General features: G+C 42.9%; 1 pseudogene; it reads left to right on the top strand.

Moving 5' to 3' along the window:
* LOC109878071 (parkin coregulated gene protein homolog) overlaps positions 1-18,748 on the top strand; it is a 226,394-nt pseudogene that overhangs the window by 104,959 nt on the left and 102,687 nt on the right.

Below are 18,748 nucleotides of genomic sequence, written 5' to 3'. Positions count from 1 at the left end.
TGATTTAGGCTTGCCACAACAAAGGGGTTGAATACTTATTGACTCAAGACATTTCAGCTTTTCATTTTTAATTAATTTGTAAAATAATTCAATTTTGACATTATTGGGTATTGTGTATTGGCCAGTGACACAAAATTAAAATGTAATCCATTTTAAATTCAGGCTGTAACACAACAACATGTGGAAAAAGGGATGTGAATACTTTCTGAAGGCATTGTACATGGAACACAGTTCTCTCCCTCCCCTAGAGACGTCCTGTCTAACCACAGGAACACATGGACAAACGCGCACACACATACACACACACACAACTCGATCCGTGTTCTCTACCTAGAGGAAAATAATGATGTGGCCAACAGCAATTACCTCAGGAACATGCTGAGCTTTGGTCTACCCCACCTTCTATGCACGTCTACCACCCCTCATACACGCATGCACACAGACAGACAGACAGACAGACAGACAGACAGACAGACAGACAGACAGACAGACACACACACACCCTCTCTGCCCTGTGTCCTTAGAGCGCTGGCCCATAGTTAGCTATATAGTTAGCTTACGGGTTGGCTGCCAATCCAGCCTACCCGTTCAGATAAAGAGATATCATGCTGCGTTTAAATGGCTAGCCAATCCAATTCAATTGAAAAAGCTTCAAAAAGCTTTATTGTCTATCATCTAATGTATATAATAATACAGACATCTGCCCTCTGGTTCTTCTAGTTTCTGGCTGGAGGCCGGAGCATAGAAGTAGACTTCATCACCCACACATTGACTTGAATGGGGATAACCTGTTCTAGGAGTTCTGTTTCTATGGGGTTTCTCAGGGTGTGCACGAAATGGCACCCTATTCCCTGTGTGTATGTATAACATTTAGATGCGGACACACACACACACACACACACACACACACACACACACACACACACACACACACACACACACACACACACACACACACACACACACACAACGTATTCTTTAGTTGTATTATAGTTTATTGTGTGTGTGTGTGTAAATTATTGTGTGTGTGTGTAAATTTCTGTCTTTAGTTGTATTTTTCGTTATGTGTCAGACCCGAGGAAGACTAGCTGTCACCGTTGGGGATCCTAATAAAAATATATCTATATTGTAATGCCCTGGGGCCTGGTCAAAATGAATGCACTAGCCTACCTAGTGAATAAGGTGGTATTTCAGATGCAGCCTCTGTCAGGTTCTTTAATGAGGAAGCCTCTGCTAACTGCTTAGCTGCTGTGTCTCTGCCTCTCTCCACGCTGACCAGGGGAGACATGCAGGGCGTATCTTACACTTCCATCTCATCGACTCAGAGCTCCGTAGAAAAAAACTCTGAAGGCACCCAAAGACAAACGAACCTGAACAGCCCCGATCGATCAGAGAGGATGTGAGTATTACCAGTCAGCCGCAGCCTCTGTTGAGTAAGATTCTCACGGGTGTCTGGGTTGGGAGGGGGTGGTCTGTGTCTGTGTGTGTGGGGGGTGGAATGGGGTGGTGTGTGTGTGTGTGGGGGGGGGGGGGGGTCTGTGTGTGTGTGTGGTAGTCTAGCGGTTATTAGGTTTGGCCACGTAACCAAAAGGTTGCTGGTTTGAATCCCCAAGCTGAATAGGTGAAATCTGTCGATGTGCCTTTGAACAAGGTACTTAACCCTAATTGCTCCTGTAAGTCATTCTGGACTAAGAGTGTCTGCTAAATGACACAAATGTGTGTGTGTGTGTGTGTGTGTGTGGGTGTGTAATTCTGTAGTTCAAGTTTGAAGTACTGTGTTCTACAATGGGATCTTTACCCCTCTCTGAGCTGTTATCATCTTTTCATTTTTATTCGACTTGTTACACTACCCTTATCACTGATCTCAGAACAGGTTTCACAGCTATAATTCTAAATCGCCTTGACTTGTATGCCATATATTACCTAAATATTTTCTTCATATTGAGGCTACCAGTTGCCTACAAAGGTGCATATTTTAAGCAGTCACTTTTTTTTATAACAAGAAAATGTAATCAGATATCATTCTGTTCACTCTAACCCAGGGGTTCTCAAACTCAGGGATTGGGGAACATGAACTGTTCATGAAACATACTGTTCACACCCTTCTTGTTTGGCGCAGAGAAAATACACATTTTCTTGCAATTCTATACATTTTATGTCTAATGTGTATTCATGTGATATCTGAGTGACTCAAATATTATAACAATCTAATGGCAAAATAACCTAGCTAAAAAAGTTAGCTGACATGGGCTAGTTGATCTGGACAAGTTTTAAATAGCGCTCTAAATCAAATCAAGTTTATTTATATAGCCCTTTGTACATTAGCTGATATCTCAGTGCTGTACAGAAACCCAGCCTAAAACCCCAAACAGCAAGCAATGCAGGTGTAGAAGCACGGTGGCTAGGAAAAACTCCCTAGAAAGGCCAAAATCTAGGAAGAAACCTAGAGAGGAACGAGGCTATGAGGGGTGGCCAGTACTCTTCTGGCTGTGCCGGGTGGAGATTATAACAGAACATGGCCAAGATGTTCAAATGTTCATAAATGACCAGCATGGTCAAATAATAATAATCACAGTAGTTGTCGAGGGTGCAGCAGGTCAGCACCTCAGGAGTAAATGTCAGTTGGCTTTTCATAGCCGATCATTAAGAGTATCTCTACCGCTCCTGCTGTCTCTAGAGAGTTCAAAACAGCAGGTCTGAGACAGGTAGCACGTCCGGTGAACAGGTCAGGATTCCATAGCCGCAGACAGAACAGTTGAAACTGGAGCAGCAGCACGGCCAGGTGGACTGGGGCCAGCAAGGAGTCATCATGCCAGGTAGTCCTGAGACATGGTCCTAGGGCTCAGGTCCTCCGAGAGAGAGAAAGAAAGAGAGAAAGAGAGAATTAGAGAGAGCATACTTAAATTCACACAGGACACCGGATAAGACAGGAGAAGTGCTCCAGATATAACAAACTGACCCTAGCCCCCCGACACATAAACTACTGCAGCATAAATACTGGAGGCTGAGACAAGAGGGGTCAGGAGACACTGTGGCCCCATCCAATGATACCCCCGTACAGGGCCAAACAGGAAGGATATAACCCCACCCACTTTGCCAAAGCACAGCCTCCACACCACTAGAGGGATATCTTCAACCACCAACTTACCATCCTGAGACAAGGCCGAGTATAGCCCACAATGATCTCCGCCACGACACAACCCAAGGGGGGGCGCCAACACATACAGGAAGATCACGTCAGTGACTCAACCCACTCAAGTGACGCACCCCTCCTGGGGACGGCATGAAAGAGTACCAGTAAGCCAGTGACTCAGCCCCTGTAATAGGGTTAGAGGCAGAGAATCCCAGTGGAAAGAGGGGATGAAGAGGCATGAAGGATCCAGCTATGGTGGTAATTCGTGTCATTTCTGACTACAGAGGTACTGCTTGTCCATGTGCTAGCTAACAGCAACAAGCCCAGACGAGCTAGCTAAGTGATTAGCTGGTGGTTGCATAGTAACGCGGTCCTGGGGCCACTCTGGTTGCACTTTCCCCCCACCCTGCACTAAACAGCTTATTCAAATCATCAAAACTTCACGATGAGTTGGTTATTTGAATCAGCTGTGTAGTGCTAGGGGGAAAAACTAACCATCCACCCAGGGGGCCCCAGGACCCAGTTTGGGAAACCTCAAAGGTATGCGATGACTGACATGGCAAGAGGAAAACTGATGAATCTCTACCTCATTTCAAAGTTGTACTTTGTGCATTCTACAATTTAAAATTTGAAGAGTAAGTTGAAAGCCGGACTGATAAATAAACTGCCGACACAGTTTGGGAACCACTGTTCTTACTCACTGACTGACATTACATTGTCTACTGTAACCTATTATGTCCAAATCTCTTCTGAATGCAGCTCGTAGCATGTTCTCTGTTCCTGTGTGGCTCGTTCTGCCACAGGCAGGTTGTAGTTATCCATGCTGTGTCTGTGAGTGTCATCTCGCCACTCCCACTCTCTCCCGGTGCATTTTTGCTTTTGTTCTCATCTCTCCGCCCGCCCGCCTGCCTGACTCACAATGATGATCTTGACCAAGCCAGAAAAGGTCAAGGTTAGCCAGCAAATTGCCTCAAAGCAATCAGCTCAGTCTCTGTGCTAACACACACTGTGTGCTCTCTCTGTCTCTCTGTCTCTCTCCTTCTCTCTGTCTCTCTCCTTCTCTCTGTCTCTCTCCTTCTCTCTGTCTCTCTCCTTCTCTCTGTCTCTGTCTTTCTCTCCGTCTCTCTCCTTCTCTCCGTCTCTCTCTCTGTCTCTCTCTGTCTCTCTCTCTCTCTGTCTCTCTCTCTGTCTCTGTCTCTCTCTGTCTCTCTCTGTCTCTCCCCTTCTCTCTGTTTTCCCATGAAACTTGTGTCAGGGGTCCACTTGCTTTGAAGTTGTGCATCTAACGGGGGGCTCTGTGAGAGGCCTGGGACATCAAAGTCACCCTGGTCCGCGTGGCAGTGACATTTTGATGGCAGCGTTACCCAGTGGGGTGTAGGAGGGATGGGGCGATGGGGTTCAGCTGTTCTTTAAGACTCCTGGCTGCTCCAGGGTTGTGCAGTGTTTGCCTCTTCTCTACACAGGATTGGCATTCATTACATGAAACAGGTTCGCCCCTTCCCCTTGGCCAACAATAGTCACCGCACTGCTCTGGAGTTCATACAATCTAATAGAACAACACGACCTTCTGTGTGAGAGGAGAGACGGGTGGCCTTGTCACCTGACCTTTTCTGTGAAGTTTGGCGTGACCATGACTGCTCTCTGAGTTCATCATAACACGAGTTGTGTTGCTCTGCCTACTGTAATACACTGTAACAAACTCAATACCAACGCACATAATCCAGACAGGTTCAGTAGCTGAATGGACCTCTTTATATTGTCCCCATTTGTGTAGCTGTTTTGTGGGAGGGTAGGCCTAAACAGTGTCACAAACAGGTGTTAATGTGTTGGCCCACAGGATACTAGATGTCGGGGAGTCGTGATGTCCCCAACAGCTGTCCTCCTGTCTTCATCTGGGGCTGATATGATAACCACCTTCTAAAGCCTGGTCAGAAAAGGCCCTGGATATTGTGTGAATCCGAGGATAATCAAAGAGAAAGAGCTGAAGATGAGGACAGACTATGACTGGTTTCTATCGCAATGTAGAGGATGAACAAGGGGAGATCCTCATGCATTGTCTCACTAATATTCAGTCCCTAGTGACCATGTAATCGTGCATGTGTATGTTTATGTCTATTCCCCAGGTGCAGATGGAGAAACTTGACTACCACCATTATCTGTCTCTGTTCTTCGACGGGCTGTGTGAGACGGTGACCCCCATACGACTTCTTCACCCGCCTGGAGGTCCACGACATGCTGGAGCACCAAGATCCTGCCAGTCATCCCCCAACTCATCATCTCCATCAAGAGTGAGTAGTCACACGTTATAGAAAAATCACAAAAACACTTCCACAACTTTGTCAGAGCACAAACACAACGATCAATGTAACCACAACACTCTCATCATCGCTATCAAGAGTGAGTAGTCACACGTTATAGAAAAGTCACAGGAACAGTGTAACAATTTTATCAGAACACAAACACCACTCTTTAACACAAACACAACACTCTCACAACATATCTAGACCAAATCTCCTATAACAAGGTTATGAAGAGATTATTTTCTAATGTGTGGCCAGTAGTGGTTAACCAATCGCCGTAAACCACAAGCCAGAAAGGTTTGGCTTGACAATGGACAAATCCCCAGTGTACTATTCAAATCTAATTGTATTTGTCACATGTTTGTAAACAACAGGTGTGGACTAACAGTGAAATTATTACTTAGGGGCCCTTCCCAACAATGCAGAGAGAAATAAAATAGAGAAATAATAGAAAAGTAAAACACGGAAAAAATAATACAAGTATTAATAGATACACAACGATTAACGATAACTTGACAATATACAAGGGGTACCAGCACAGAGTCGATGTGCAGGGGACAAAGTAATTGAGGTAGACATGTAGATATAACAAGGAATCAAGTGACAGGTAGTAAACAGTGGCAGCATCAGCAAAGGTCAATGCAGATAGTCTGGGTAGTTATCGTTGAACTATTTAACAAACTATTATCAGTCTTATGGCTTGGGGACAGAAGCTTTTCAAGGTCCTTCTGGACCAAGGAGGAGAGTGATGGAGTGCTGCATCAGATGACCTGGCTTCCACAATCACCTGACCTCAACCCAATTGAGATGGTTTGGGATTATTTGGACTGCAGTTGAAAGAAAAGCAGCCAACAAGTGCTCAGCATATGTGGGAACTCCTTCAAGACTGTTGGAAAAGCATTCCAGGTGAAGCCGGTTGAGAGAATGCCAAGAGTCTGCAAAGCTGTCATCATGGCATTGGATGCTTATTTTGAAGAATCTCAAATATAAAATATATTTAGTTTTTTTGGTGACTAAATGATTCCATATTTTCATTTTTCATTTAACTAGGCACGTCAGCTAACCCTCCTGTTGTGTTTGTTTCATGTTAATTCATTCTGTGTTCCTGGTCCAAAATGACCTCCCCATTATAGCTGATTATAAATCCATAATAATACAAATATTATCACCTAATGTTGTGTTACATCTTTTTATCAACTTAAGTTCTTGTGAACATTACAAGTTTTGAACTTCTATTTGATATTTACGGCCTGTAGGCTTCTGAGCTCATTCAACTCGTTTTTGAGAAATAAAAAATGCATCGTGTATTTAGACTATAACAAATAGTCAGATGAAACATATTGTGCTTTTGATCATAAACTACTTTGTGTCAAAGTTTAACAAGGACTCTCTCCTCCTCACCAGTGTCATGATCAAAGATATGATCAAGAGCTTCACATACAGTATATTGTTTGCTCATTGTGCTGCCACAGAATGAACTGTGAGAAAGGCCTCAAAAAGCTTTATATACCAGAGCTGCAAGAACAGTTCTATATATTATTGAAACAATGATGTGACTGTTTGTGAGAATGCCAACACATGTGGTTCCCATGGGGGAAAGATTATATTGGGGAAAGGTTCCCTTGGGGGTAGCCATGGAAGCCAAGAAGGGGAGTGTGTGTGCTCAAACACACATGCATGTGGGGGTCTGGGAGAGAAAGTGTGTCCATCTGATGAATGGGCATGTGCCTGAACTCAATTTCATACAGTAATTGTAGTCTCACCTAATAATGTCTAATGACAGGTCATTTTTGACCTGGGAACACCACAGGTGTACAAAAGTTCAATAAAACACCCCAAATTTGATGAAAATCATCCAAAGTGTATTTTGTGTGTTCAGATGCCCTGTGTGGACAAAGTAATGGAACCTTACAACAATCAGATTAAATTAACTACATTTTTCAGAGAGATTACTAAATCTCTCCAATTTGACCACAACACAGCAGGAGGGTTAAGAACAAATTCTTATTTACAACAATATCCTACTCCGGCCAAACCCTCCCTTAACCCGGACAGCACCGAGCCAGTCATGAGCAGCCCTATGGGACGCCCGATCACAGACAATTGTCATACAGCCTGGGATTGAACCAGGGTCTGTAGTGACACCTCTAGCACTGCAATGCAGTGCCTTAGACCACTGCACCACTCAGGAGTTTTTGATTTAGAAAGTTTTGATGTCTTCTATTATTCTACAATGTAGAAAATAGTAAAAATGAAGAAAAACCTTTGAATGAGGAGGTGCGTACAAACTTTTGACTGATACTGTATATTTGAGTGTGTGTGTGTTTCAGCTCTGATTTATCTTCATTGTGAATTGTTTGGGGGGGGGGAATGTGTCTGTTAAGAGCATTGGGGCTGTTAAGAGCAAGGTTGTTGCTGGTACGAATTCCTGCGCCGACTAGGTGAAATCTGTCGATGTGCCCTTGAGCAAGGCACTTAACCCCAATTGCTCCTGTAAGTCGTTCTGGATAAGAGCGTCTGCTAAATCACTAAAATGTCATGTAAATGATAAAAATAGGGCATTCTGGACCAAACAGTGAATTTCTGACTCTGCACACACACACACGCTTACTTAACACACACACTGAGAGGCTTTGTTTTTTGCTGGAGCCAACTGACTGCCAGTTTTAAAGTGAGTGTTTTTAAAGTGGGGCAGTGAGTGATTTCGACCAGTTGGCCGTGTGTGTGTGTGTGTGTGTGCTCAGTGTTCCAGCGCCTGCTGAGTCAGGGGGGTGAAACGGGCAACATGAGGCAGGGCCGCTGGAGACATGGAGACATGCTGACAGACTGACCCCGGCAATAGACTAAACACACACTCACTGCTTACTGATTAGCAACAGAGGACAGCATAGAGCATGACCCAGTTCACATCATAAGACAAAAGGCTTCCAAAACTTTTTGTAGAAAGGGTTCTACATGGAACCCAAAATGGTTCTACCTGGAACCAAAAGGGGATATGTAATGGGTTCTCCTATGGGGAAAGCCAAATAAACCTTTAATGTTTTCGATATCACCTTATTTTCTAAGAGTGTGGGACGCGTGAGCATGTGTGTGTTGTTTTTGTTGTTTACTTGGCCATTACATTTTTTCTACGTTTGTTTAAAGCGGCAATCAGCAGTTGAAACAATAAAAGTGACCACCCACCCCTTTCTTGGGTAAAAAGCTGGGGGATATGGAAATGTAACCACTCTCAAATGAATAGACAGAGCTATGGATGCAAGGACTGGCCATCCATGATATCAAAATTATAGTTTTAACTAAACTGCCCATACTAGAAGGCTATACACTCACTTCACTGGCCGCACACACACACACACACACACACACATACACACACACACACACACACACACACACACGCCAACACACACGTGTACGCACACACACACACACACACACACGTGTACGCACACACCTCAAGCATTAATGGAATTTTAAATGGCCTGCTCGTTATTATCTTCTTGGTTTATTGAAATCGGGCACATTTTGGCCAGCCGTGGGGCAAACCCGCCGGCCCATGTCTCTGTTTGCAGATGAATGACTTTCTACTGGAACTCGAAGGAAGGAGGGAAAAGGAAAAATAATATGTGCAGAACGTTTTGTCTGACTGACTTCAGTGCAGAAGCCTCCATCTGGCTGGTGGGTTGTTATATGGCGAACGGCTGAATCATGCTGTTGGACTGTGAATTTTGATGATGATGACTACAGGTCACCCGGTGAGAATACGCAATGCGCAGGGCCCTCGGAATAGTCCGTTACTCTGAAACTGAACTCAGGTCAGTGTGGAGTGAGCTCACTTCTTTGCATCCTCGTCACAGAGTCGACATTAGGCTAGAATGATGTAGACTCTATTCTAGAATGATGTAGACTCTATTCTAGAATGATGTAGACTCTATTCTAGAATGATGTAGACTCTATTCTAGAATGATGTAGACTCCATTCTAGAATGATGTAGACTCTAGATTGAGAAAAGTTAGCGGCATTGTAGAGATTTTTTAGGTGGTGAATTTGAAACCTTGAAAGACCTCTAGATGTAGGCAGAAGGCTGCAATAAAAGAAAGTATACAGCTGATGTTTTTGAGCACGTTGAGCCCAGAGTGTCCTTAAAAGAATAACCCACAGAAACTTTTACATTTAACAACTTAAACATCACTCCAACATTACCTTCATGACTTTAGACGAGAACAAAATCAGTATAATGATATGCCGTAATTTCCTACACCTCTTAGATAAAATCCTTCCGAAAGGGTTCCTCGGCTGTCCCCATAGGAGAACCCTTTTTGGTTCCATGTAGAACCAAAAATAGTTATTTAAAGGTTACTCCTATGGAGAGAAGAACCCTTTTGGGTTCTAGATAGCAAAAATAATATTATAAGCATATACTCTCTTTAAAGAAGGATGAAAATTCCCAGACACATCTCCACGAAAATCTAACTTTCATTACAAAAAGAGATCCCCGACTCAGACAAGATACAATTTGAAAAGTATAATTATCTCACAACAAACACGATTGACTAAAATCCTCAATGTCCACCCGCGTGTGACATTTGGAAGAGATGAGAATACAAGGTCGATGTTTATTTTTGGGGAACAGAATGTCTAATAGAAGTGGCTTGAATAGATGATTACTTTATTCATATCCGATGTGACAAGGATTATACCAAACGTTAATATATCCTACTCTGACACTCTCTGCTTCACTTTTTGCGAAAGGCGTAAAGGCTGAATGAATAATCGAACAGTCCCACGGTACAAATGTCACAGCTAGGGTAAATTGTTTGCGCTCGTGGTAATTAGAATTTAATTGTTTGTTATGTGCATTTGAAATCCATGTCGGTCCACATTCTACCTTATCACTGTGATGGCAGATAGCTCTCCCATTGTGTGAGGAAACAGGAGAGCGATGTCCTTCCCTGTCGGTCCACATTCTACCTTATCACTGTGATGGCAGATAGCTCTCCCATTGTGTGAGGAAACAGGAGAGAGATGTCCTTCCCTGTCGGTCCACATTCTACCTTATCACTGTGATGGCAGATAGCTCTCCCATTGTGTGAGGAAACAGGAGAGAGATGTCCTTCCCTGTCGGTCCACATTCTACCTTATCACTGTGACAGCAGATAGCTCTCCCATTGTGTGAGGAAACAGGAGAGAGATGTCCTTCACTGCCGGTCCACATTCTACATTATCACTGAGATGGAAGATAGCTCTCCCATTGTGTGAGGAAACAGGAGAGAGATGTCCTTCCCTGTCAGTCCACATTCTACCTTATCACTGTGATGGCAGATAGCTCTCCCATTGTGTGAGGAAACAGGAGAGAGATGTCCTTCCCTGCCGGTCCACATTCTACCTTATCACTGTGATGGCAGATAGCTCTCCCATTGTGTGAGGAAACAGGAGAGCGATGTCCTTCCCTGTCGGTCCACATTCTACCTTATCACTGTGATGGCAGATAGCTCTCCCATTGTGTGAGGAAACAGGAGAGAGATGTCCTTCCCTGTCGGTCCACATTCTACCTTATCACTGAGATGGAAGATAGCTCTCCCATTGTGTGAGGAAACAGGAGAGAGATGTCCTACAATGGATACACTCATTCAGCATTGTCTGTAGCACTAATACACACAGTTACGCAGTCACACACACCCGTGCTCATACACACACACACACACACACACACACACCCGTGCTCATACACACACACACACACACACACACACACCCGTGCTCATACACACACACACACACCCGTGCTCATACACACACACACACACGTGCTCATACACACACACACACGTGCTCATACACACACACACACACACGTGCTCATACACACACACACACACACACACACGTGCTCATACACACACACACACACACACACACATCCGTGCTCATACACACACACACACACCCGTGCTCATACACACACACACACGTGCTCATACACACACACACACAGGACATCCATTCTTCACATTTTGACATCCTGTGAAACAGCCCATGTGTGTAAATAACACAACTGGGTTTGAAGACACCATGTCCTTCTGTGTAGTAGACATGTAATATGGATTGTAAGGCATGTGTCAGAGTGGGTTTAACGTGAAAATGTGCTGTGTGTGTGTGCGTGCCTGCGTGCGTGTGTGCGTGCGTCTGTCTGTCTGTCTGTCAATGGTTGTCTGTCTGTCTGTCAATGGTTGTCTGTCTGTCTGTCTGGCTGGCTGGCTGGCTGGCTGGCCTAGAACAAGGAGACAAATGTTTCACCGGATATACAAATCTGAAGCATCCAGTTTTCAGGCTGTGGTGTTCATGCAATTTTGTCAGCTGGTTATTGTCATGCAAAAGCCTGCCGGTCTCACGTTAATTGACCGTTAATTAACATAAACACATTTATCATCTCCAGGCCTCCATGCAGAAAAAAACACGCATACAAGCTATTTATCCCATTGTGGAGCAAGTGTGCATATGACGTGACTATATAGCATATACGTGAACATATGAAACAGGTCCTATATGCTAGATTTAGAGTTATTAGGCAACTTTAGTTGTGACTAATACAAACCTATGAATGTCTTAGAAATCAAAATACATCTGGGCTGCATGATGAGACTGTAGGCTATTGATGAATTGAGAAAGTCACGAAAAAATATTGTGTTCTGTTCCTTGCCTCAGGCTGCACAGCTGTTCTCTCATCAAGTGGTCATATTTTCACCGATAAATCTATTCTCAATGTAATCTTGTCTTTCCTAATGTGTCAAATTTGTTTGGATTTAGAATGGCCCATTATCAAATGGGCAGGAACAGGGGCAGGGCAAAAAATACATCATCCATATGCACTGGAATAGTGAATGGAGGCCGTTTTCTCGCCAGGCATCAACCACTATTTGAGAAGCAGCCAGCCTCTTGCTGCGTGGCAGGTGATATTGCATCTAATCTCAGAATGCCATGGGCTCTTCAACCCTGCTCCTGAAGCTTCCAAGTGCTTCATTTGGGAAACCAAGGGAAATCTGTTCAGGAAGTTCTGTCGTAACATGCTTGAGAAAGCAATGAAGGAGAGAGGAGAAGAAGAACATGGACGGTGGTGAGATTCTGCAGATAACGGTAATGTGTCACCCTGTTAAATATGAAAATAGAAAAATGCCGTATTAGTAGGTTATTCAAAATCACTATAATTGTAGGCTAACTCTGTAAACCGCCCTGCACAATCAATTAACCAACAAAGTTGCCTAGGCCTGTGCATTCTCTCCCAGACTCATTTTGGAGCGCAGCTTAAGGTATCCAGTCCGTCCGGTATGCATAATAATACTGTGCACACTAAAAGGTGAGTACTAGAACTGGTTTAATGTTGAAGTATAGGCTAGACCAATTATGTACCAAAGATATCTTAAATACGTTTAGTTTGATGTTTTTCTGCCTTGTGTAATATGCGGTAGGCTATGTATTGTATTATGGCACAATCATTATTTTAATTCAGATTTTTTTTTCGGGTTTGGACGCGTTTATAAAACCAACATTTGCCTACATTTTGTTTTGTTAGTTAGGCTTTGAAACGACATCCTCAACAACCATCTTTTCCACTCAGTATCAATCACCTGTTGAACTTCTTTCTTCAAGCTGATCATTACAGTGAGGTGGGCTTTAAAAGCACAATACTGTTTTGATGGTAAGTGTTTGATGTGATTTTCGATTGCATTTGCATTGATGGTTAGAGGGACAATAGAGCTCTAAGTACCAGGTCATTAGCGACTTGACGGTCGATATGGAGTTGGGTACTACCAACGCATGTCCAGAGTGCATAAGAGGAGATTACCGTGACTCAATGGTCACATGGAATTTTTACTGTGGTCATGATTCATGACTGCTGTTGTACGGTGGTAATACGGTCACCGCGACAGCCCTATCCACTCCCCACCAAATATAGTAAGGAGAGGAAGCCCAGTGGCCGGCAATGGGAGAGTACGGAGCGAGATGGAACTGGGCCGTCATTTTATGGATTTTCTCATAAAAGAAAAAAGCCTATCTCAATAAATGTTTCTTTCAGTGCACCCTGTTCGTAACATATTCTAAGTTTTGTTCATGTGACTCTTTGTCAAAGTGTAAAAGCAATTGCTTTGTTTACAAGGCGTGCAAGTGCAAATTGAGTTATTGCACACATGCCTAACAGAAATATGCAAAGAAAATGCTAGAGCGTGCCAATAAGGTCTCACTATCTCGTACTTGGCACTGTCCACCTCCATGCTTGTTCTGCCCACTATGCTTTATTTGTTCCCATTGACAACCACACAGATGAACTATCTTGGGTTAGTTATGCAAATATTTGGTAGTGCCGTGTTTTTGGCTATGCCGGATTAAGTGATATGACATGCTATTCTATAAAATCCTTTCTCTGTAATTAATATTACTTGATTGAACTAATCATGAAAATGTAATTAACTAGAATGTCGGGGCACCACGAAATAATATTTATATAGCAGTTATCTTCCGAATAAACTCTTAAAGACCTAGTAATATTTTACATCAATAGCAGTCAATATTAATCGTCACCTTATTTCAGTCTCATCTGAAAGTTGTAAATTCTTGGTTCACAAACCCAGGCTAACAAGTTGAATCAGCAATACAAAATTGGGTTTAATTATTTATTTACTAAATACCTAATTAATCACACAGAATTACATATACACAGAATAAATCATACCTTGATTACAAGTTATGTCATAAAGGAAAATGTGCCTGGTGGACGGAGCCAACATGGCTGGTTACACAAAGGAAAGGGGGTTTGGTTTGAGTGAAAGAGCAGGAAGACTGAGGAACAAAGGGAGAAGCTCCGCTATCGTAAATACAGTATCTTATGTATTCTAAATTACCGGCCATTTGGAAAAGGAAAACGCAATAAATATTTACTCTGAGCTGCGTTTCGTTAGGTTGGTCGTAGATGCTGGCCGTGTTGCCCAACAGAGTCCTTTGTCCTTTGAAGAATGTCACTGGTGGTAAATTGGATACGATGTAGTATCGTCGTGGTGTTGTAAATGGGATAGGTCGTCTGTCCTTTCCTAGCCCAAGTTTACAGCTGCTCTTGCTAACTCAACGGTTAGGATGTCTCACTTCTTTAGTGAATAAGAGTTCAAAGTTTATACCATTCACAACCAAAGCTCTCGGTGAGGTTGGCTTAGTGCTGTAGTTGACATGTTAGTCCTTTTCAATGTATGGACCGTCGTCCTATCGTCCTCAGAACAGATAGTTACATTTTCGTTAAGGGCTTATATAGCGGAGGGAGAGAACGGTGTGTTTCATAGTTTATAACCAATGTCTCTTCACAGGGGCGGGGCCACTGATTGAGCAGAGCCCTAACCTTATGAAAACCCAAATCTCTCATTTGGAAGCTAAAAATACATTTAATCTTTTCACAAATTATTTTATATATAAACAATTGAATTGCACAACAATTCCATGTGAATCTGATAACTATAATGTGTAGACTTTCCCAGATACAGGTTTGGTCGTCCTTCCATGAGTCATAATGTCTCAGATGACAACTGAACTGACATCATATTCATTAAAACTTGTTAAGGATAGGGGGCAGTATTTCCCCTTTGGATGAATTGCGTGCCCATAGTGAACTGCATCAAAATCTGTCCTAAATTGCTAAATTGCTATTAATATTGGATAGAAAACACTGTTTTCTAAAGTTTCTAAAACCGTTTGAATTATGTCTGTGTGTATAACAGAACTCACAGGGCAGGCAATCTTGCAAACTAGTTTTGAAATCCTGAAAGTTGGGGCAACTTTGAGGTCATCGCCCCCTCCCTTCCCAACAAGTTATGGATCTGGAAACACTTCCTATGTCTTCCACTAGATGTCCTCATTCAGTAGAAAGTGTAATGGAGCATTTGCTGTGAACTTTGACCTAATGGGAAGGAAAGTGCTAGAGTGTCGCAAAAGATTCATGTGCTTGAAGGCGCGTATGCGTTGGAGTGCTTCGTCTGTTCCAATCAGCCCCAGATGAACTAGGATGGCCCGGATGGAATTCTATTCAATCTGTATGATCATAACATCCTGAAGATTGATTCTGCACTTTTTTTAAACTTTTTTTTTTACTAGGCAAGTCAGTTAAGAACAAATTCTTATTTTCAATGACAGCCTAGGAACAGTGGGTTAACTGCCTGTTCAAGGGCAGAACGACAGATTTTGTACCTTGTCAGCTCAGGGATTTGAACTTGCAACCTTTCAGTTACTAGTCCAATGCTCTAACCACTAGGCTACACTGCCGCCCCACTTAGTTTGACCAGTTTCGTCGACCTGTAATATGTAATTTGGAAGTTTTGATTTTAAATTATCCTGGACCAGAAGTAATTTTTTGGGCATTTGAGCTGAAAGTGGTAGCAGATGCTGCTACATGGACACTAGAATTGAACATTATGAAACAAAACGATTTATTGTTGAACTAGGACTCCTTGCACTACATTCTGATCGAAGATCATGAAAGGTAAGGGAATATTTATGTTGTAATTTTGTATTTCTGTTGACTCCAACATAGCGGAGAAATATTGTTACGTCTGAGCGCCGTCTCAGATTATTGCAATTTTAGGCTTTTTCCGTAACGTAAAAAAAAATGTGACACAGCGGTTGCATTAAGAACCAGTGTATCTTTAATTATATGTAGAACGTGTATCTTTAGTCAAAGTTTATGATGAGTATTTCTGTTATCTGGCGTAGCTTTCTATAATTCCTCCAGACATTTTGGAGAATTTTCTGAACATGGCGTCAATGTAAACCGAGATTTATGGATATAAAATGCATATTATCAAACAAAACATAAATGTACTGTATAACATGTCATATGACTGTCATCTGATGAAGATTTTCAAGAGGTTAGTGAATTATTTTCTTTTTAAATCCTGCTTTTGTCATTTTATCATTTGTGGTACAAAATGGATACGTTTTCTCTTTGTTTTGGTGGTGGTCTAACATAAATATATGCTGTGTTTTCGCCGTAAAACATTTAAAAAATCTGACACGCTGGGTAGATGAACAAGGTGTTTATCTTTCATTTGAGGTATTGGACTTGTTAATGTGTGGAGGTTAAATATTTCTAAGAATATTTTTGCATTCCCTGCGCCACCGTTTCAGCTGAACGGGGGGGTGTAGTTCCTGTAGGGGAACCCATAGGATTAACAAGTTTTAAGTACCAGTGCATATTTTCAATTGGTTCTGTTCCCGAAATATGGTTCCTTTCCCTCCACTTGTTTGATGTTCCCAGACTCTTTATGTTTAACAAAGGCTATTCAAGAGTCCCTCTGTAGAGTCAAGAGAGAGGGAAGGGAGAAAGGTATTTATGGGGGGGGGGGTCACAAACCTTACCCACAGGCCAACGTCATGACAGTAGTATGGCTCGGAGGGAGGCTGCGTCTCTCTCTGTGTTTGTGGGTGTGTGTGTGACAGCCACGCATTTGCACATGAGCTGTTTAACACTCAGGCTGCGAGTGACACCGCTTGCTGCTCGCTGAGTGCACTAACCGTCATACTACGCATTGTATGGTTCCTACTCCATCTTTCTCTCACTCGCTCTCTCTCCACCCTGCTAACATATTGTACTTATTTCTCTCTCTATTTCAGAAGTGCTTTCCTTCAGATAGCCAAGAGACTCCCTTTCATTATTCAATATTTGTTTTTGCATGAATCGTTAACTCCTTTTCGTTCTGTTATGGCAATATCCACTTAAGGGGTCTAGGAGCGATTTAGACTGTCATAGCTTCTACAGCGGAAAAATATTAAATTAGAAAAGCCCCTTTATAACCAAGCGAATCACAATCTGCGGTTGCTACATTACTTTTAGGAATTATAAATATATAATTCCCTTAGATTTTCTCCCCACTAACACACACCTGTCTTCTCCCCACTAGCACCCTTGTCAATTAAGAACAAATTCTTATTTACAATGACAGCCTACCCCGGGCCAAACCTGGACGACACTTGGGTAATTGTGCGCCGCCCTATGGGATTCTGAATCACAGCCAGATGTGATACAGCCTGGATTGGAACCAGGGACTGTAGTGACATCTCTTGCACTGAGATGCAGTGCCTTAGACCGCTGCGCCACTCGGGAGCCCGATTGGATATGTACACAAACTCAGGTACATTCAGTATGTGTACTGTGCACACACACATGCGCACGCACACACACACACACACACACACACACACACACACACACACACACACACACACACACACACACACACACACACACACAACAGGACCGTGACCAGCTTCTACGCCCAAGCCATGAGACTGTTAAATAGTTCACCAAATGGCTACCTGGACTATCTGCATTGACCCTTTTTGCATTGACTCTTCTGACTCATCACATACTCTGCTGCTACTGTTAATCTATCATGTTGCCTAGTCACTTTATCCCTAACTGCATATACATATGGTATCTTCCTCAATTACCTCGTACCTCTGCACATCGACTCAGTACTGGTACCCTGTGTACACTGAATCAACACAACATTAGGAACACCTTTCTAATATTGAGTTGCACCCCCTTTGCCCTCAGAACAGCCTCAATTCGTCGGCTCATGGACTACAAGGTGTCGAAAATGTTCCCCCAGGGACGCTGGCCCATGTTGACTCTAATGCCTCAACAGTTGTGTCAAGTTGGCTGGATGTCTTTTGGGTGGTGAACCATTCTTGATACACACGGGAAACTGTTGAGCGTGAAAAACCCAGCAGCGTTGCAGTTCTTGACACATTAAAACCAGTGAGCCTGGCACCCACTGCCATAGCCCGTTCAAAAGCACATCAATCTTTTGTCTTGTCCCTTCACCCTCTGAATGGCCCACATACACAATCCAATATTGTGGCAGGGTAGCCTAGTGGTAAGAGTGTTGGACTAGTAACCGAAAGCTTGCAAGTTCAAATCCCTGAGCTGACAAGGTACAAATCTGTTGTTCTGTCCCTGAACAGGCAGTTAACCCACTGTTCCTAGGCCGTCATTGCAAATAAGAATTTGTTCTTAACTGACTTGCCTAGTAAAATTTCATAAAGAATCCCTCTGTAGCCCGTCTCCTCCCCTTCATCTACACTGATTGAAGTAGATTTAACAGGTGACATCATTAAGGGATCATAGTTTTACACCTGGATTCACCTGATTAATGTCATGAAAGAGCAGGTGTTTCCTAATGTTTTTTGAAAATAAAATACAATCAAATAGTATTTGTCCCATGCGCCGAAAAAAACAGGTGTAGACTTTACTGTGAAATGCAAACAAGAGTAGAGATAT

The sequence above is a fragment of the Oncorhynchus kisutch genome, linkage group LG7 (assembly GCF_002021735.2).
Source record: "Oncorhynchus kisutch isolate 150728-3 linkage group LG7, Okis_V2, whole genome shotgun sequence".
NCBI classification, from domain to species: Eukaryota; Metazoa; Chordata; class Actinopteri; order Salmoniformes; family Salmonidae; genus Oncorhynchus; species Oncorhynchus kisutch.
Note: the sequence above shows the minus strand (reverse complement) of the source record. Positions and strands in the feature narration are given on the sequence as shown.